Source organism: Dermochelys coriacea, chromosome 3, assembly GCF_009764565.3.
Source record: "Dermochelys coriacea isolate rDerCor1 chromosome 3, rDerCor1.pri.v4, whole genome shotgun sequence".
Lineage (NCBI taxonomy): Eukaryota > Metazoa > Chordata > Testudines > Dermochelyidae > Dermochelys > Dermochelys coriacea.
This window is the reverse complement of record NC_050070.1, coordinates 132725687-132747768: the sequence shown is the minus strand read 5'-3', so window position 1 is coordinate 132747768 and position 22082 is coordinate 132725687. Positions and strand designations below refer to the sequence as shown.

Below are 22082 nucleotides of genomic sequence, written 5' to 3'. Positions count from 1 at the left end.
TCTTACCTGCTTGTGTCAGTGGAGGTATGGGGGGAAAATAGCAGCATGTAACAATGAATTGCAGAGCATACACTATCCTCTCTCTGTCTCTGTGTGTATACACACACACACACACTCACATACAGACAGCCCCCCAATCTGAAGCAAATACTCACCAGCAACCACACACCACACAACAGAACCACTAACCCAGGAACCTATCCTTGCAACAAAGCCCGTTGCCAACTCTGTCCACATATCTATTCAGGGGATACCATCATAGGGCCTAATCACATCAGCCACACTATCAGAGGCTCGTTCACCTGCGCATCTACCAATGTGATATATGCCATCATGTGCCAGCAATGCCCCTCTGCCATGTACATTGGCCAAACTGGACAGTCTCTACGTAAAAGAATGAATGGACACAAATCAGACGTCAAGAATTATAACATTCAAAAACCAGTTGGAGAACACTTCAATCTCTCTGGTCACTCGATCACAGACCTAAGAGTGGCTATACTTCAACAAAAAAGCTTCAAAAACAGACTCCAACGAGAGACTGCTGAATTGGAATTAATTTGCAAACTGGATACAATTAACTTAGGCTTGAATAGAGACTGGGAATGGATGAGTCATTACACAAAGTAAAACTATTTCCCCATGAAGAAAAGGAGTACTTGTGGCACCTTAGAGACTAACAAATTTATTGTATTGCGAATACAGACTAACACGGCTGCTACTCTGAAACCTGTATTTCCCCATGGTATTTCTCCCTCCCACCCCACCCCCCACTGTTCCTCTGATATTCTTGTTAACTGCTGGAATTAGCCTACCTGCTTGTCACCATGAAAGGTTTTCCTCCTTCCCCCCCCTGCTGTTGGTGATGGCTTATCTTAAGTGATCACTCTCCTTACAGTGTGTATGATAAACCCATTGTTTCATGTTCTCTGTGTGTGTGTATATAAATCTCTCCTCTGTTTTTTCCACCAAATGCATCCGATGAAGTGAGCTGTAGCTCACGAAAGCTTATGCTCTAATAAATTTGTTAGTCTCTAAGGTGCCACAAGTACTCCTTTTCTCTCTCATAAAGTTTTCCGAACATCTAACAACCTATATACCTTCCTTCTGTAGCTTTCAGCCCATGATTTCTTGTCTCATCTTCATTGGTTCATCAGAATAATCATTCCCTGTTGTCTTGATAACATCCTTTTATATAGCTGTAGACAATCGTCATGCCTCCCCTTAGTCTTCTTGCTCCTATATTGACCTGTCCAGTTCTATTACCTTGTCTTGTCCATCTTCTTTTCCGAAACTTGTTACTGGGCCTCTCTTTAAAATGAGTGCCCAGAATTGAACATAATACTCCGAGGCCTAACCACTGTGGAGTAGGGCAAAATAATTACCTCATTTGGGTCCCAATCCTTCAATGCTTTAGTCATGCAAATGGTGCCTTGTATAGCAATATGTTCTGATCTCATTCATTATTGTGTAAATCCAGGGTGGTTTCACTGATACTGCAGGCTTACAGTCATGCAACATAGGTCAGAATTTAGCCCAGTGTGAGTAAGATTTTTCAAGAATGAGCACATAAGAAAGCCAAATATACCAAACTGTGCTGTCGCTTTCATAGGTGCAATCACTTTGGAATCTACAAGAGGTACATCTATGTGGCTGGAAGCAAGATTTGGCCCACAGCATTTATTTTGTTGTGTCAGCAGCACAATGCTAACAGATTTTCAGTTCATTATCCCCCGTAACTCTCAGATCCCACTCTGCCCTGGCCAGCATTCCCCATTTGATATTTGTGCAGCTGATATTCCTTCCTAAACAAATCACTTTAAATTCATCCTTTTTTTTTTTTAGCCCATTTCTCCAAATTATCAAGATCTGCTTGTTCAAGTGGACTCCAGTGGTGTATTTTTCATGCAGTTCAACTATTTACACCAGAACAGAGGTCGTTGCATAGGAGAAGTAGATATTTTACATAAAGCTGATTAAAAGGCACTGTTTACTGTATACTCGGCTGTTAAAATGGCTAAACTGGCATTGATTTCAATGCATTTTTTGCTAAATTTGGGGCTGATCCAGCTCCCATTGAATCAAAAAGCAAAACTCCTCCTAAATTAAAGCAGAACACGAGGCTGATTTGTTGTAGTAGCTTCTTAACATGCAGTATATATACTCTTACTATATATTCTAAAATCTAACAAATATTATAAGACTCTCACCAATGTGTAGTAAGCCTCAGTGAAGGTCAACCCTAAAATGTTTCAGCAGTTCAAGTAAGCATCCAAAAGCCACGTTGCCAACTGTCACAATTATATTGCAAGTTTTATTGCAAGTCTCGCCATATTTGGTGTTTTTCTTAAGGCCTCAGCTCCAGGAGTCATGTGACTATGTGAGAGTCTGAGGTTATGTCTTCACTTAAACTGTGCTACAATGGTACAGCTGTGCCACTGTAGAGCTCCAATGTAGATACTCACTACAGCAACAGGAAGGGTTCTCCCATCGGCATAGTTAATCCACCTCCTTGAGAGGTGCTAGCTAGATCAATGGAAGAATTTTCTCACCCCTAAGAGGTGTAGCTGTGCCAATGTAAGTTTTCAGTGTAAGCCAGCCTTCAGCTTTCATTAAAAAAAAAAAAAACAAAACCTGGGGCCAAGTCTACATTAACAAGTTAGGTTGATCCAGCTACGCCCCTCAGAGGTGTGAAAAATCCACACCACGAGTGACACAGTTAAACCGACCTCCCCCAGTGTAGACAGCACTAGGATAATGAAAGAATTCTTCCATCGACCTCGCTACCACCTCTCGGGGAGGTGGATTAATGACAGCAATGGGAGAACCCCTTCCATTATCATAGGTAGTTTCTACAGTGAAACGCTACAGCAGTACTTTTACAGCGCTGTAGCTGTGTGGCTGTAGCAGTTTAAGTGTAGACATTGCCTACGTTTCTAGCCCTCGTTATTGTAGAGAAAAACTTAAAAACATGAACCCTTAAGGCTCAAAAACCAGAAGGCAAATAAAAAGAACCTCAAACTTATCTTTTAAAATCTCATGATTTTGAATCCAATTTCATGATTTTTTTGGAAGGAGTCTGACTTGTGATTTTGGGGGGTCTGACTTGTGGTTATCTGAAGTTCTCCATAGTCCTTAATCCAGTCTACTCCCATGTAGAGTGCTGTTGACTTCATGGAAATTAAAGTGGGGGTGAGTTTAGCCTGTTTAGTCTAGAAAATAAATCGGGGAAACTTGCAAGAACAGACTTTTTGGCAAGCTCTTTAGATTTACCTTTTATAAGAAAGTCATGTAGAATTTAGAAGCTGGTTGAAAAATGAAGAAAAATGTTGTTAGATTTTTAATTTTTTTTTTAATTGTTGAAATTTATACTTTTGAAAAATTTTAACGACTGTAAAAACTGGTAAAAAGCAACAAAAAAATTCACAGAAAATGTTCAACCAGCTTTATTGAAGTTAATAGGGATGAATCAATAGGGTCCTACAGAAACTGAACAAAGTTCTTTAGAAATTATTCTAAAAATTTATTGAATTTAATAGAGAATGAGATCCTTTCTATGGGATTTTTTTAGTTATCCTAGAGAATCCTAGAGTACAGAAGTAATTCTCCATTAAATGTTTTCGGATAGTTAAAAATATCTGTAGAAAAATTATCATTTTCTACTAAATTCAATAGGATTATTTCATAAAAGCATCCTTCGTCCACTTAAATCGCATGAGTACTGCACTTTTTATTTGCTTTAAACAACCCTAATATTTTCCTGATCACTGCATTCTTATTAAAGCTCTGCAAAATATTTACAATGAAACATGAATCCTTGTGAAACCTGCCTGGTTTCAGGTTTCATTATAAACTCGAAACTCAAGCCAGCTTCGTTAAAAGCTTCAACAGGGTTCGTGAACCTTTCTACCCAAACTGGATTGATTTATGGCTTCATGTCAAAACTATACAAATCATGCAATGTCAAATGGCACGCAGCAAAACTTGGGGGGTGTGAAGCCATGAAAATCAAACCCCACAATTCCATGGAGCAACAATGCTGAATGTGCACAGCCAGTGGCTTTACATGTGGTAATCTAGACATATTGATCTTTAAAAAGCATTAAACATGTGATTGCACTGACCCATCGGTAAAATGATCTGACCCAGTATAACATAGGCCAAGATTAAAACAAAAAACAAAAAAAAAACCAGGTGAGTTAAGCACCTAAATCCTTATTTAGGTGTCTAAAGAACTGGGCAAAAGTGCTGAGCACACAGTAACTATCTTTTTAATCAGGCCCATTATTTAGGTATGATATGAATGGAGGAGCCTAATTTTTGGCATTATTTCTGAAAACCGTGGCCATAAACTTTAGATTAGAACCAGTCTTGATTGGGGGTTGTGAGAGAGGGCACAAGTCCTGCAGAGAGCTCAGCCGCAATCCTCGAGTGCAGGTCAAAAGATGGGGGCATCACTAGAAACTGTGCAGGGGGCAGAGAGAAGTGGTTGTGGAGCGATGGCCTGGTGCATCTCTACACTAAATGAGCTGAGCCAGCACAAACAGGGTGCATTCTTGAGAAAGGCAGTTTCTCCAGGGGCTGCTGCAGGGGTGGCACACCTCTTTGCTGGTTACTGTGTCTGTGACTTAAATATGACAATTCAGTCTCAGTGGGTTCAAAGTAGTTCTGCTGATTTAATACTATTGCTTCCCATTTTCTGCATCACGACTGTTCTTTGGCTTAGTCTGGCTTCTGTGAAGCATATGTTTGGTCATTAGTCATTAAATCTTGATTCTAACACCAGCATTAGGGCTTTGACAACCACATCAAGGATAGGATCCAGCCGCCCTTGCATAAGACATTTTTAAGTACTGTACACCCAGCCTTAATAAGCAAAAAGGAATTTAGCCAATAGATCATTACCCCCTGGACCAGACTTTACTGGAACTATCTCTTTCTTCTGGAATGGAAGGCGATGATAAATTATGCGCCAGATTCCAATCTACCCTTTGAAACTTGTGTTTCAGATATTTCACTGACAATGAATTACAAGAACCAAAGGGGAAGATATAACGTTGGATAGAAAGCCATTTATTAAATGTCAAGTCAATCTCAACAGGACATGAAAGTGCTCAAATACCACAGGGTGGTGAATGTATAAATGCCTAAACAGGCAAATAGGTAGATACTAAGAGGTCAGATTGATGGAGCAGTATGACCAGATCCACATGCAAAATGTTGCCCAGAAAGCCTGCATAGGTGAGCATTGTTAAATTTTATTCTAATTAGTATAGGTCTGGCACCTATTTGTATTTGGCCAGCAGAATGAAATCATCTTATCTTGAAGCCTTGATTCTGCATTTTGATTCCCAGTGTTTACTTCTCTATGATATATCAGTGATTATATTGCCTTGACTTGTCGTACCTATTATTTACTTTCAGTTTATACAACTGGGCATCTATATGTCACTCTAGGAGCATACACAAAAACTGCCAAGTACGAACAATTGCCTACCTTTGTTAGATTTCTCTGAAGTTCCTCACAGTCTTCTTCTCTAGTTTTTACCAAAATAGTTTTATCTAGTTTTATCAAAATAATTTGATCTCATCTGCTAATTTCACCACCTCATTGTTCATCCCCTTTTTCTGACTGTTAGTGAATATATTAAACAACACTGATCCTAGAGACGCTTTCATTTTCTCATCGTTCTTCTTAGAAAGACAGGGTGGGTGTGGTAATATCTTTCATTGGACCAACTTCTGGTGGAGAGAGAGACAAACTTTTGCGCTTACACAGAGCTCCTCTCTAAAATCCTGGGACCAACACGGCTGCAACAACACTGCATACAACAATGAAAGATACTGTGGTAGTACTAGTAACCTAAAGCAGGTCTGGGCCCCATTGTGCTAGGTGCTGTACAAAGATATAGAAATGACAATCCCTTGTACCAAAGAGTTTGCAATCTAACATATTTTCTCAGAGAAGAGGGTCAGACTAAAGGCACAAGGGTACTGGGCCTACTGAGGTTCAGGGACCTTCGCGGCTGACAAATAATAGACAATGCAGCTTTATTGTACTTTTTACTGCCTACCTGCAGTAATGTGGCATTATATCATATCCTGTCTTAGGCTGTGGGGAGAGTACATCATTGTCTCTGGTGACACAAGGTCATCACATGGTGAAGAAGTGTCACCACACAAGATCCCAACATAGCATCCAATGTGTTATTACTACTGTCTAATAAAAACTGTGTTGGCCAGGGACCCTGAAGCTTGAGCTCCCCTGGATATGGCCCTGTCATTCCCCACAGTTATAGTGACCCTGGCTGAAGTATAAAACTACATAAAATAAATCTGTTTGGAAAGCCCTACAGTGAGCACCCGCAGCAAAGTTAGCTGGATCTTTTATGCAATTTACAGTGACCCTAACTATTAGAGATAAACCACTGCAATAAAGCTGAGGCATAATTTGTTGGTAAACTTTTACAAATAAAGGAGCTGGATTTGGCTTTCTCTGTGGGCAGAATGCCCACGGTCAAAAGCTGTTGGTTAATATTGTACTTAAGGATCAGTGGTTTGTGTCAGTTGTGGTCACTTGACATGCTTTTGCCAGCTGGTATAACACCATGTCAAATGGGTCAAAGCCAAAATAAACATGCTCCATGAGCTCATTATGTCTTAGATCACAGTGTGTGTGAGCTCTCTGAAGCTTTAGGACAGACTTGGAAGACTTTAAATCATTTAAGCGAATGTTTCCAGCAGGGATTTTGGATTGTTTTGCTGTTTTACCAGGGAAAAAAATAAGCATAAAATATTGACACAAAAGAAAATGTTGACTTTAACCATGGCAGAGATCAGGTTAAAGGCTTTTGATCGCAAACTCCATTCATGGCAAATCCAAGATTTTACGGAAAGAAATGAAACAAGGAATTTGAAATTCAGCCTGAAGCATTGGGTGTAAAATGGAAATGTGTTCATTTATGTAAAGCTCAATGTGAAATTATAAGAGAAACTAATACGTAAGATGAATATTTGGAGACCCTGCTGGCTGGCTGCTTAGTCATTCCCAGCTGGTGGTTACCCATACCCATCAATGTAGAAGTGGATCTTGAGTAGGGGTTGGAGAAAGGACAAATTAGTGGTTTTATAGATTAGTTCAGGGAGGATATTCCATGTGTATGGGAAAGGAGGAAGAAAGCACAAAGATATTAAGGGCAATGAGATTGGCATTGATGTCAGAGTGGAATAGGGATGACATGATAAGATAGAAGGCCCTGCTACTCCTCCCAGTGAATGGCAATGGCAAAACTATTGACTTCAAAGTTCAGTATCACAGGCCCCTAAGAAAGGGTGAACAGGGAGGGCAAGCTTGTGAAAGGTCTCAAAGGGAAGGGGAAACTGCCTGACCCTGTGTGACGTGACTTTGGTCTCTGTTCAGTCCTGGGGCCTGAATAGCATACTAGGCCCAACTCTGCTGTCCAGCAGTCCCAGCAGACAGGCTAAGGCAGGGGTAGTCAACAGGCGGATCATGGACCAAATCTGGACCACCAGGTGCTTTTGAATGGACCCCAAAATATTTTTATTTATCATCATTATTGTTATTTTTTAAATTATTTTCTCTGGAGTCTGGACCTTGACCAAGGAATGTGGATCTGGACCAAAAAACAAAGGACTACGTCTGGGCTAAGGTCTGAATGGACCGAGGACTGACATGCTGTCTTGTCTCCTGTTGTTCTTTTCAGGGTTGGAGGCCCTGGGGAAGCTAGTGCCCTGCTGCCCATTCTGTATGAGCTCTGTAGGTAAAGGAGGGGTTCAGTCACTTGGGTTCAGGATCTGGAGCCTAAGCATTGAAACTCCCTCCTCCCTCTAGATTAATGACCAGAAGGGAATTTTTAAAGCATTTCCCTAACTCTCCTCCTGTTTCTATTGGGGGTTTCCTTTCCTCTGACAGTACTAACTGCGGCATTCGCCAGACTCACAAGGAAGTGGGGGTTTCAGCGTATACAAACAGAGTGCGGCGTCTTTGGCAGCTTTCAGAGCAGCTTGTCTCAGGTTTCCTTTCATTTTTAATGGTTCACATACCACTCTCAACGTCTGTCTCTGATTTTCTGGGCACGACCTTGATTTTACATCAAACGTTCCCCAGGTCTCTCTGCATCCTGCTGTTGTCTGGCCGGATTATTGTCCTTAGAGCTGATCTTTCTATTAAGATGTTTGGTTTTATTATTTTTCTAACCTAAAGCCCATCTAAAATGTAAAGCCCATGTTCAGCCTTTCCTCAAAGACACCTGTACTTTGATTCTTTGTTCCTGATGTTGCTGTCAGACAGCTGTGAGGAAACATGATTACACAGAGAACTAACCTTAGGAGATATATTAATATTTATCAGGTGAACTGAAGCAAATTAGTAGCCTCTATGATCGGCCCCTCTTTGTTCATAAGCTAGTCAACACACAGCTTGATGAGGTACTGTCTGTAATATTGTTACAGAAGCGCTTCTCAGGTCTCCACTTATATAATCTATTTATGCGCCCCCCCAGCTCCTTGGTACTTGAATGTGTCATATGCATAGGACCACAGGTATTGCCAGATGGGATCAGATCCAAGGTCCATCTAGTGCTGTATCCCATCTCTGGCAGTGGACAGTACCAGATGTCTCAGAGGAAGTTCTACAAAACCCACAGTAGGCAGATATGGGATCATCTGGCTCCCTAGCGTAGGTCTCATCCTGACCTCTATCAGTGAGAGACTGGTTTTAAGTAATGGATTTATCACCACAGCACCTCTGTGAGGTAGGCAGGGAAGTGTTACTATATTCCCATTTTACAGTTCAGGAATGGAGGCAGAAAGATATAGTAACTTGTTCAAGGTCATGCAGAAGGCTTGTGACAGAGCTGAGAACCCCGGTGTCCTGAGTTCCAGACCAGCACTGTCACCAGAAGACCATCTTTGTTCACATTTCTTTCAACTGAGGCCTTACAAACCGAGGTTGTGCCTACTTTCTGTATGGCTGTTAACAGATGCCATAACAATAGAGGTTTTTCTCATTGTCCTTTTCTCCCGTCATCTCCTGCTCTTGTACAGTATCCTGTGCTGGCCTTTACCGCAGGAAGCTGCATTTCAGTGGTGGTGTACGCGTATAATTTGTGAAATGCTCTGAGATCCCTCAGGCTGAAAGGTTCTATGTAACTATAAAGCAATAGTGTTATGCTGTACTTTTGGAAAGCTTTCAACTTGTTTCTTTATTTGGTGGACAATCTCAAAGTGGAGGTGTAAGCAATAGAGATATGCTGACCTCCAAATCCCTGGTTCTGAGCTCCCCTTTTTCTGGAGAAAGTTTGGATCAACATCCTATTGTTGCAATAAGTTAGAGCTAGATCCCAGATCCAAACACCCTAGATTTTTGAGCTAGTTTATATCTGGATCTAAACTTCACAACTGTTTTCCTAGCTATAGAGGGGGCTAAGATGGAACCCTGGATCCCAATTCCTATATTTAGGGAAGTACGGATCTGAACAAAGTCGCTTGGGCCTATCTCTGAGCAGTAAGGGATGATCCTCCAAAGAGTTAGAAAAACACCCGTAAACATGGAACCTTACCAAACTATGTGGAGGTCTTGACTGTGCAAAGTTGGACTAGAAGTCTCACACAAACACACTTGTTCACGAGATGTTCAGTGTTTGCCACTTCCAGACGGTCCAGAAATCCCAAGAGTGCAGACTGTCTTGTGTCACTTCAGCATTTCCAGCTCCAACCAGCGCAGAGAAATTTAAACTTTTGAAATTCAAAATAGGCCTGGATTCAATTTAAGTTTTAGATTAAAGTTCCTCATTTAAATTTCCTGTAAGATGCCATTCTATTTGAACTGGTACCTAGCAGTCATGCTTCTTTAGGATAGCACCAGCCAGGAGCTTGGTTTGGTGAGGGTAAAGGACAGTGCTCTTCAAAGGTCCAATTAGACTCTTATTGACTTCACTGGGAGTGAAGAAGGGGACCTAAAGGCTCATCCTGTACTTCGTACTCGGTCAAAATTGCCACTGACATCCGTTAGAATTTTGCCTGAGGAAGGACTCGCAGGGTCTGGCTTCATCTACCAGAAATTTTAGGCCTCATAAAACATAAGCAACTCACATGATAAGTCAGGTAGAGTATTTTTAAAAAATTCCTGGCTCTTCAGTCTGCTCTACTTAATCATTTTAGGCAAAATTGTGCTCTTGGATGTATGTGTGGGGCTCACATTTCCACCAACGGGTGCCACGTGTGAATATCCAAGAGCAGAATTTGGCTCTTATTCACCTGGCTGCTCTGTATAAACCATTCCACTGCAGGATCCTTCCTTCTGTGCTCCATGCACAGAGTGCTATTTGCTCTTTCCATATGTTTCTGACAACAAGCTCTGCCCTGAGCTCACTGTGCTTCAGCCCAAGGAGCGAACCTATTGCAGCTCAACTCAGTGCATGTGAAATGTGCTTTGGAAGATTCCCTTTCCCTCCCCTCAGGGCCCTTCCGTGCTGTCACAGGCTCTTGCTAATTGGATACATCTGACCTGCCAGCATCTTTGAAAGGCCGCAGAGGATCTGTTTAAAGAAACACATTTGGTTTCACATTGAATTTACAGAGTGAAAGTTTTACCAGCTGGAAAGTTCTGAACCAAAGTTGATCTTTCCATGAGGAGTGAATAACAGATTGGATCCAGACCCTTCCTCGTTTCAGCTTTCCTCTTCAATTATTACACTCATTACCTTTTGGAAAAAATGGCTATCGTAAATGCTAAACACCAGTGTCTTAGGTGTGAGTTAAAAAGACAAAATCAAACCCAACAACTCCAGCTTCTTGTTTATAAATGATCTTGAACTCGACTTCTCAGCTAACTGCATAACTGACATATCTCATTGTGCTGTGTCCTCTTAGATGACGTGTCATAACACTGTGAAGTGTGTGATGGGATCCACACAAAGAACCAGGCAGGAGACTTCTGCCAACACACTAAATAATAATCTGCATTGTTTGACTGTCACAGAGACTGATCCAAAGCCTACGGAAGTCATTGTAAAGACTCCCGTTACCTTTAGTGGGCTTTGTATCAGACCCATCCAAGCCCTTCTCTTGGGTGGATCTCAAAACACATTATAGAGGAAAGAAAGTATCATTATTCCCACTTAACAAACAGGAAAGCTGAGGCCAGCGTCTTGTCCCAGTCTCACAGCCGGTCAATGGCAAATCTCAGAATAGAACCTAGATAGTCTCCTGACTCCCAGTCCTATCCATTAGGCAAGCATTTCTCAACCTTTTCTGATACCAAGGACTAGCTTGCTGCCTTCCTAAACTGTGCCAGGGAGATCTCAGGGACTGGCACCAGTCCATGGAGAAACACTGCATTAGACCATGCTTCATTCCCACTTTGCTGGCATGCCTGTGGAGAGTGAAATAAGTGCAGTGTATCTTAGAATTTATATTCCACATAGAAGGTTTAAGGAAACCAGGGTCAGAGAGGAACTATATAAGCACAAGGACTCCACTTAAACTGCACTTATGCTATAATTTAAGCACTATAGAGAAATAATGTGTGTGTAAAGTTAATGAAAATGACACATAAAAATAAGCATTAAACTACATAGATTTAAAGATGAGGAAAGATTACAATAATATTAACACATATAAATAAATTTGGGGCGTAGTGCCCTGGTCACTGCAGTTGCAGAAGACTGCAGGCTTAACTGAAGGCAATTAACCCATTTTTATTGGGAATGACTGACACTTGGGTGGCAATTGCTGGGCTGATGAGGCAGTTGGCTCAGTAATTGGGAGGCTGTATGTTTGGGAAGAACAGGAAGTGAACAGGAGCTCAAAAGGGTGATCAAGCCTAGGAGAGGAGAGAAAGCTGTGTGGAAGTTTTCTCCTGCTATAAACCTGTGGTACGTTCTGTTGTGCTTTGAAACTGAAGATTAAATGCACATGTAGTGAAAGACAAATAGTCCACACATGCTTGTGACTAGGAGACTACAAGAACAGGCTAGGCAGTGGTACTTGCAGGCAAGGTGAAGGGATGCCCTGTGACAGCACCATCTGTGCAATATGGAGGTTTTCAAGTATGTAAGGAACAAAAGAAATCCTAGTAATGAGATAGTCCCATCACTAGATGGAGGGGTACAATTGTTAATGATGATGCAGAAAAGGCAGCAGTGTTTAATAAATATTTCTGTTCTGTATTTGCAAAGAAGCAGGATGATATTTTTGTATCATGAGAATGATGAAGTATTTTCCAGTTCATTAATAACTAAGAAGGATGTTAGACAACATCTACTAGGGATAAACACTTTTAAATTAGGCCTAGATAACTTGCACCCAAGAGTTTTAAAAGAGTTGGCTGAGGAGACCTCTTTACTGCTGATGTTAATTTTAAAAAAATCTTGGAATACAGAAAAACGCTAATGTTGTGCCAATATTCAAAAAGGGTGAGTGGGATGACCCGGGTCTCTACAGACCAGTTAGCCTGACATCAGTTCTGTGCAAAATAATAGAAAAAACGATAAAAGATTCAACTGATAAAGATTTAAAGGATAGGAATATAATTAATGTCAGTCAACATGACTTTATGGAAAATAGGTCTTATTTAATTCTTTGGTGTGATTATAAGTTTGGTTGACAAAAGTAACTGTGTAGCTGTAACATACTTACATACTTACTTTTGTAAGGTATGTGACTTAACACTGCACAACATACTAATTAAAAAATTAGCACTATACAATATCAAAAAATCACATCTTAAATAGATTAAGACCTAACTAGCTGATAGTTTTCAAAAAGCAGTTGCCAATGGGGAATCATCATCAAATCAGGGAGTTTCTAGTGGGGTTCCACAGGGAGCGGTATAAGATCCAATTCAACATGATCTGAACGTAAATATAAAATCACTGCTGATAAGATTTGCGGATTACATGAAGATTGGCAGAGTGGTAAATAATGATGATGACAGCGCAGTCATCCAGAGCGATCTGGATTGTTTGGTAAGCTGTGCCCTTTCAAACAAAATTAATTGTAATGCAGCCAAATGCAAAGTTACATGTCTAGGAACAAGGAATACAGGCCATATCTACAGAATGGGGGACTGTATTCTGGAAAGCCGTGACCCTGTAAAGGATCTAGAGGTCATAGTGAATAAGCAACTCAAAATGAGCTCTCCTTGCGATGCTGTGGCAAAAAGGGGTATGTGATCCTTAGATGTTATACAGGGGAGTCGTGAGTAGAGGTAGGGAGGTGATTTTACAGGCATTGGTGAGACCTGTACTGGCAGACTGCATCCGGTTGTGGTGTCCATTTTAAAGGATGTTGAAAAATTGGAGAGGGGGCAGAAAAGAGCCACCAAAATTATTTGAGAGCTCGGAGAAAAAGCCTTACAGTGAGAGATTTAGAGTTCAATCTGATTAGTTTATCAAAAAGCAGATTGAGGGGTGATTTGATTACAGTGTGTAAATACCTTCTTGGAGAGAAAATACTGGGGTACTAAAGGGCTCTTTAATGTAGCAGAGAAAGGCCTAACACGAACCAATGGCTGGAAGCTGCAGTCAGACAAATTCAAATTAAAAACAAGGCACATGTTTTTAAGAGTGAGGGAGATTAACCATAGGAACAAGAGAAGTGGTGGATTCTCCATCTCTTGATTTCTGCAGGACTGGATGCCTTTCTGAAAGAGCTGCTTTAGCCAAACATAAGTTATAGTTATGGGGCTCATTACAGAGATAACTGCATGCAAGTTATCAGAGGTCAGATTAGGTGATTTAATGGTCCCTTCTGGCTTTAAACTCTAAGCAACTATGAATCTGACACTGAAAGCTGCCCTGGCTGCTGGTGTCTCTGAGGAGGATGGCACTGTAAACACTGCCTAACCTCCCATGGGGTATGGCTGCTTCCATTAGTGCAGGAGTGAATTAAGCTACTATCTGGAGCGTGGTACCTTAGCGGCTGAGACTTCACATTAGTTAAACTGAAGTTAAGCTGAACTAGTTAAAGATGGGCTCAAACCAAAATCCATATCTGAGCTTTGTGGTTCAGGCTCATCTCTAGCACCAGGGAAGCCACAAGCCAAGCAGGTGTGTTGTATCTGTATTGCATGCACGGGTTTATTTTGTTTAGCTTCTGTTTTGAACAGAAATACTTGCCCAAGGCGGGAACCTTCTTGGAGGAGAGCTCCTTGCCTACGGCTGACACCAAACATTCGATTGGAAACACTACTCCTGCTCCTTCATCATAGAGAGATCAGCTTTGCTGCTTCGGTCTGGCTCCCCAGTGCTGATTTCTCCTTACTTCACTCAAAAGCAGCATTAGAGGATAGTGCAAACAGGGCCTGATCTACAGCCTATTAAAGTCAATGGGAGTCTGTCCATCTTTGGATCGGTCCTGTAGTGAATGAGAAAAAAGGATGGGGAGGGGCCAGAGAGCAAGAATGAAGGGGAACAGAAAGCAAAGTGGAGGCAGTGTGATCTACTGGTTAGGTCACATGACTGGAAAGCTCTAGATCTAGGCTCCATTCCAGACTATGATACTGACTCACTGTGTGGCCTGTTAGGACACTTTATCGATCAGTTCTTTAGTTACTGACACCTGTGAAATGGGGACAATAGTACTTTCCTATCTCTCAGGGGTTTGGGTGTCTAAATACGTTCATGTTTCTAACGTACTCTCACGGAAGGCACTGTACAAATGCTATGTATTATCATGTCTATACAGATGAGGCAGAAAATCTCTCGACTGCAACAAGGAGCAGGACTGGAGGGTCAAGTGTCACTTCCTTTCAGTCGGTTGGGCTATTGGTTGTAAGGTTTTTAAATTGAGTGAATTCATTACCAAGGTGCACCCGAAGGGAGGAAGGAATTAATCACAACCTCCAATCAATAGCATCCACTAATGAATCATTTTTCTCAGTGAAGTTCTGTGTAATATTGCAAAGCTGCAAGGAGGTGGGTGTGGCATTGATCAATACCATTTGCTTTCATTGAATCCATCAGGAAACTCATCGGTTTGAACAAACCAGACTGCACAGCATGGAGATTTCCCTTATAACTGCCTTTAATAAAGGGTCACTTCTGAATTAACCCTGTCATAAACACAAAGGGAAGGATAACCACCTTTCTGTATACAGAACTATAAAATCCCTCCTGGCCAGAGGCAAAACTCTTTCACCTGTAAAGGGTTAAGAAGCTAAGATAACCTAGCTGGCACCTGACCAAAATGACCAATGAGAAGACAAGATACTTTCAAAGCTGGAAGGGGACGGGAAACAAAGGGTCTGTCTGTCTGTGTGATCCTTTTGCCGGAAACAGATCAGGAATGCTCTTCATAACTCCTTAAGTTAGTAAGTAATCTAGCTAGAAATGCGTTAGATTTCCTTTTGTTTAATGGCTAGTAAAATAGCTGTGCTGAATGGAATGTATATTCCTGTTTTTGTGTCTTTTTGTAACTTAAGGTTTTGCCTAGAGGGATTCTCTATGTTTTGAATCTGATTACCCTGTAAGGTATTTACCATCCTGATTTTACAGAGGTGATTCTTTTACTTTTTCTTTAATTAAAATTCTTCTTTTAAGAACCTGATTGCTTTTTCATTGTTCTTAAGATCCAAGGGTTTGGATCTGTATTCACCTATGCAAATTGATGAGGATTTTTATCAAGCCTTCCTCAGGAAAGGCAGTTTAGGGCTTGGGGGATATTTTGGGGTGGAAGACATCTCCAAGTGGGCTCTTTCCTTGTTCTTTGTTTAACATGCTTGGTGGTGGCAGCATAGGGTTCAAGGACAAGGCAAAGTTTGTACCTTGAGGAAATTTTTAACCTAAGCTGGTAAGAATAAGCTTAGGGGGTCTTTTCATGCAGGTCCCCACATCCGTACCCTAGAGTCCAGAGTGGGGAAGGAACCTTGACAAACCCTAAAAAGATTCTGAGGTTTGTTTGGGGTAAAAACCTAGAAGTTGAGATATTATCAAATGATCCAACCCTCAGGTGTCTGGGAAATGGATTAGCTAGACGTTAGAAGAGGCATTCTCTGGAGAGTTCTGGTCCTCTGTTCTGCTTAGGCTTTTAGACTGCACCATTGCATCTAAAGAGCTTCCTGATTCTAGTTCTACACAGGGAACTGCCAAGAGGACTTTTTTTTTTTTTTGCAATATTTAATCATTTCTGCTTCCAGTCCCAACCACAGCTAGGAAATGCTGAGAATTACAAAAATGAAAAGCAATGTCATTGGAGCTTTTTAAAAATTCTAAATGATTTGGGTTTGATTTTTGACTAAAGGTTTAAGTCTGTTCTTATTTGTATAGCTGAACCAGTACGCCCAGCTCACTTCACAACGGGAGGTCATTACAACAAACATGCCCCATGCCCAAACAGGCTGGCCAGGTTGTGTAGGAGAAATGGTTGGAGACAAAGGAACCTATCAAAGGCAGACCAGGCTGAAGTGCGGAAAGGCTCCTAGGTGTGTTAAGCTCCAACCAAACTTTGGTTGGTTGTACTTGGACTTCTATAGTTATTGCTGTTGCAGGAGAAAGGCATGGGCTGGGTGGGGGATCTACAAGGTGGAAAAGCAAATAATGGCTGGAAGGTCTCCAAAGAGGTATACGTTTTCAGATTTCCCAAGGAAAGCTGAATTCAGGGTTTTTTCTCTCTCCCACACACGCTGCCCGCCAGCTTCTCCCCTTTTACTCCAGCTCTCTTCAAAGTCTTTGCATTGTTTCTCCAAGAAACAATGGTGGGGAAATGGGTGGCACAAAAATGTTTCACAGGCCCAAAATGCTAAGCCTAACTCGGCTTGTTAAAATGTTCAGCTGTCCCTGGGGATGGGACTGAGCTGACTCAGGCAGCTGCTGTGTGCAGCTGCCACAGACGCTACCACCGGGACTCCCCTCCTGTAAACCCTGCCAGTGCCGGGGGAGTGCCTGAGGAAATCACTACGTACACGTAATCTCTCCATTCCCATGGCTGCTGACTGCTCCTGTGACTCATGTGGCCAAGGACACCCACCTGCCACCACAACTACTGCTGGAGCTACCTAGCGGAGCCTCCATGACGTTAGTGCAAGGGGAGTGCATGTTGAATCGAGAGGTGCAGAGCCAGCAGCGGAAGAAAGGATGGTGCATGAATATGGAGTGGCTGGAATGTTTTATACAAAATGTCACAGGTATCACTGACGGAGGCAGAATATTTTTACAGAAGCCCCTTGCTCAAATTTTGGCAGCTGATCACTGGTTGCACTTGAAAGAAAATGCATCGGTCGTGTGCTAGAGCTATTTTTGGTGAACATATGGTGCTCAGTTATGCAGCCACATCATACAGGCAGCTCCCAGTGACCTCAATGGCTGTTGCTTATATGCAACAACTCCCTCATCAACCCTTTGGTGTCAAAATTGGTGCAGTATTAATTGAAAAAGAATGTTTCCTTGAAAAGTGAAATAGTTGCTGCCAGAACTTCCCAAATTCTAGTGTCACAGCTTTGTCAACATGATGAGATTTCCCTGTAGCTGACATCCTGCTTTAACCCGTTTGTATTTTCCTTGCAAAATTGTGAAAGAAGTTCCAGTTCACCAGCTCCCACTGACAGTTCAAGAAGTCTAAGGGGAGTTTGGATGAATGTTTAACTGATCCATATCCTTCTTCCAGCTGATGGAGTGCCCTGGGGTCAATAATGCAGTATTCTCAGGACCAGCTGGTAAGTGATTAAAGGGCTGTTAGTTTAGTTTAGGCCCAACATTTAGATTTTGCAAAAATATGGGAAGGGGAGGAATTACAAAACCCTGATAGAGATCAGATGTGTTGCATTCATTAATTAAATAGTCATAAAAACTTTCTTTTTTTAATTTAAAGATCCTACTGCAATGTTGGAATCGCAAATGCTGCAGAGTTATAAAGGAGTGTATGGGAACCAGCATGTGAAAATATCTATGGTCAGAAAGTGAAATTGACCACTCCAGTTTCATGCCCACCCTGGCTGACCTGCAGAACATAAACCAATAGTTCAAATTGTAAAAAGGCTGATTCATCAGTGTTCACCTAATTTAATGTCTATTTTTACATTCCACTGGATTTATACTGATGTGACTCCACTAAACCAGTGTAAAACTGGTGAATCAGGCCCCCAGTAAGTCTTTCACTGTGAATAACCTATTAGGTTATAACACTAATAGTAAGTAACACAGATAAGGGAAAATCTTTTTTTATTTTCCTGCTCAATGTGAATTTATATTGACAGTGTTCCCTTAAGTTATGGGAGGATTTTGTATGATGTATTATTTAAAATGTTATCATGTTCATTAATATTTTCAAATTGTGCTAAACCCCATGTGCATCATTACACAGGTGAACAATAAACAATCATACATTAAGCAAACTCAACGTAATCCAAGAAGAAGCCTGTTATTGTATTTTAGGATTAGATACACACACTGCCTCTCATTGAGATCACAGCCCGGCCATATCAAGCTCTTACAAAAGCCCTTGAGAGTGAGACTCACAGTGTCCATTATATCATTCTGTCTGGCAATACACATGTGGAGGGAAATCAGTGTAAAACATTGTGTGAACATGAAAGAAAAGGAAAAAATAAACTACTCATCATGCACTCAAACAACAAGGATTCAAATAATCAGCATATCCCACCTGCTCCTCAGAACCCTCAAATCTCGTTTAGATTCAGACAAAAAATACAGCAAGTTGAAAGGATTTGAGCAGCCTAATTCTGGGGATGGAATGGTTCTGAGCAAACACCTGCTTCCCTCAGGGACCAAATCCAACCAATATTCAGCCTAGCCCAGTCAGACAGAAAAGACCCTTCATTACACCAGATGATGTCATCTGTGGGAGGAGAAAAGAGAATTAAAGCAGGGATAAAGAGAATAAAGAGAATTAAATTAAACTATAGCCTCAAGGTACAAACAGAAACCTCCAAGAGCAAATCCCCCAAATATAGAATAATGCCATCTATTAGATAAAGTCCCTATTTGTAGGAACAAAAAGAACAGGCAGTAACTACTGCCTGAGTTTCCATAGGGTTCCATGGTTCCTCATGAAGGGAACGGAATTGAAGCAGAACATAAATGCCTCCCTCTGTTAGGTCCATAATTTAGAGCCTGTTTCTGCTCTCACTTACACCCCTGTAAATCCAGGAGTATTTCCACTGACATTAATAGTTACACCAGTGTAAAACCAGGGAAAGTGAATTAGGTCATTAGTCATTACTCTCTATGTAGGTTGCCTGAGTTAACTATTGTTTTCCAGCACAAAGCTGTCACACCATAATCCCATGTTTGCATCATGATGATGTCTTGATATTGCATCATCATGCTACCCTGCAACAGCAGTGTCACAAGCCATTGTCAGACACTTGGCAGGAGGCACACCCAGCACTGCCAAATCTGAGACTGGTGGCAATCATAGTCTCCAGAGTGTCCATGTCCATTACTGTTTAATGAAGTTTTTATTCTGCATGCTGAACACACAATTGAGCTTCTTCTGAGAACAGGAAAATACATGTCTGGCCAGTAAATTTTACCTGAGATCAAACAAATTATAGCCTTGGAAAGGCCCCTGTCAATCTAGCATCCTGCTTCCCTAGAGACAAGCTAAGTATGACCTCCCCAGGAAAAACTGTTCTTCTCTTTCAGGAGATTAGGATATGACACTCATCAGAATAGAAACTAATTCAAGAGCCCTGAAAAGTGAGAACTTTCTTGCATGTTTTAACCAGGAATATATGTTACAGATTTTCAGGTCCTCACATAATCTGCTTGATAGATATTGCTCAAAAACTTGTCAACTTTTGGACCTGACAGACCCCATGACTTGAGTCTGAAAGATACAGAAGGATTTGGAGGCCATGGGAGAGATGAGGCAGTGTTGGAGCCTTGCAGAATAGAGAGAAGTGGACCCCCACACTAAATTGGATCCCAAATCTGCTGTCAAACCCCCCACACCGTGAATTTCTGAACCCATATCATATTTCTATCTCAGAATGTCCTGTTTTCCCAAAATGCATTTAATGAGCATCAGATTTCTCAGGGAAAGCTTGGAGAAATACATCTTAGAAAGTATTCTGCCAGCTGAGTGGGAGACAGAACACCTGGGTTGTATTTTAAGCCTTTCCACTGAGTCACTGGGGCAAGTCACTTGCCATTTCTGTTCCAGTTGCCCACATGATTAATGGTGAAGATAATGCTTCCCGCTGTCACGGAGGAGTGGGGAGGTGCTGAGAGGATTTATTCAATAGTGCTTTTAAATGCTTTGAGATCATCCCATGTCTGCAAATGCAAATGACGATTATATTTACTTTTCTTAAATTAAAGACGTTTGCATGAGAACAAAAGAAGACGTTGCCTTCGCCTAATTTGCTCATTTTGATGGCTATTCTGTTTTGAAAAGAATGACACTGATTTGAGCAATCAACGCTCTTTGTTCATCAGGGTATTTTCCCCTTTGTCCAGAAAATGATATTGATTATACACAGATCAGTGCCATGAAAACAAAGAGATGGAGCTTGTGCTGGCTTGGCCCCAGCTGTTATAATCCACAGCAGCAAACCTGCTCCTTGTAAAACCCCTGATTTCAGAAGGATCTCAGACCCTGCTGATTGAAATAGCATTTTCCCCAGCTCCCTAACCCTAGTGGAAACTAGGTAGCTCCAGGCCAGGCCAGGTTTTCTGTTTGTGCCAAGCTGTCTCCGCTTGTGCCCTGGCATAGTCATGCCCTTGTGCTTTCATTGTAAAGCTCTGACCTCTTTGAGATAGACTGACCTCTTGGAGGATCTGAACGACATTGTTCCTAGTATTGATCTTGCTGCAAGGTGCCATGGAACTGCTTACTTGAGCTATTTCTGACCTGGCTGCTTCCCGCTCTGCTACATGCACCCAGTAAGAGGGAGTTTGTTTAGAGCACAGAGCCAGGAGTCTGAGGTCTAAACAATGAGGAGTCCTTGTGGCACCTTAGGGACTAACAAATTTATTTGGGCATAAGCTTTCGTGGGCTAGAACCCACTTCATTGGCTGCATGGAGTGGAAAATACAGGAACAGGTATAAATACATGAAAGGATGGGAGTTGTCTAAGGTCTGTTTCCCAGTTCTGCCATTTACTTGCTAAATGATTTTGGGGCACAATCACTTTAGTGCCTGGTCCTGCTCCACTTGAAGTCAATGGCAACCTTCCTATTGACTTCAGTGGTTCAGATTCAGCCTTAAACTCTGGTTTCCCTGTCCATGAAATGTGGAAATAATTCTTGCCTTTGTCACAAGAGAGTTGTGAGGATCAACTGATTATTGTCTGTAAAGAATTTTGCAATCCTAAGGTGGGCAGCACTACAGAAATGCAGAATTATTTTAATGTGAACGTATGTATGTATCCCTGCCTTCCTTGAACACTGAACTGCTCTCTAATGCTGACACCACGGCATAGACACCAACTCCGGGGGGTTTTCCAGGGCTGAAGTCTTGATTTCAGCTGCTATCAGAAGCAGAAATTCCAAATTATCATACAGAATGCAGAGTAGCAGCCGTGTTAGTCTGTATTCACAAAAAAGAAAAGGAGTACTTGTAGCACCTTAGAGACTAACAAATTTATTTGAGCATAAGCTTTCGTGAGCTACAGCTCACTTCAGAAACAATTCTTGCAGTCTTTCCAATCAGCTGAAACCAGGCAATATTGGAAATCTAGCAAGAAATCCTTTTCTTGTGATGTTTTCAACCAGATTTCTTTACTGAAAGATATGAATAGGTTCAAATACATGCCTGGTAAAGTCTTAGCCTCAGTGAAGTCAACGACAAAACTCCCCATTGATGGTAAATGAACAGGATTTCACCCAACAACCAAATCTTTCAAGTTTCTTGTTGCTAATGCAAATGTTATATATATATTTTGAAGGCTTGTGGCACCTTAGCGACTAACAAATTTATTTGAATCGAATGCATCCGATGAAGTGAGCTGTAGCTCATGAAAGCTTATGCTCAAATAAATTTGTTAGTCTCTAAGGTGCCACAAGTACTCCTTTTCTTTTTGCGAATACAGACTAACACGACTGCTACTCTGAAACCTGTCATATTGAAGGCTGACATTTTTAATGCATCGCTTGGCA

General features: G+C 41.4%; 1 long non-coding RNA gene across 1 annotated transcript; it reads left to right on the top strand.

Moving 5' to 3' along the window:
- Positions 1-15278: 15278 nt before the first annotated feature.
- On the top strand, positions 15279-20310 carry LOC122459411. Its single transcript, XR_006280097.1, has 4 exons — positions 15279-15334; positions 16290-16444; positions 17626-17674; positions 19724-20310. It is a non-coding gene; the product is annotated as an uncharacterized LOC122459411 (long non-coding RNA).
- Positions 20311-22082: the final 1772 nt, after the last annotated feature.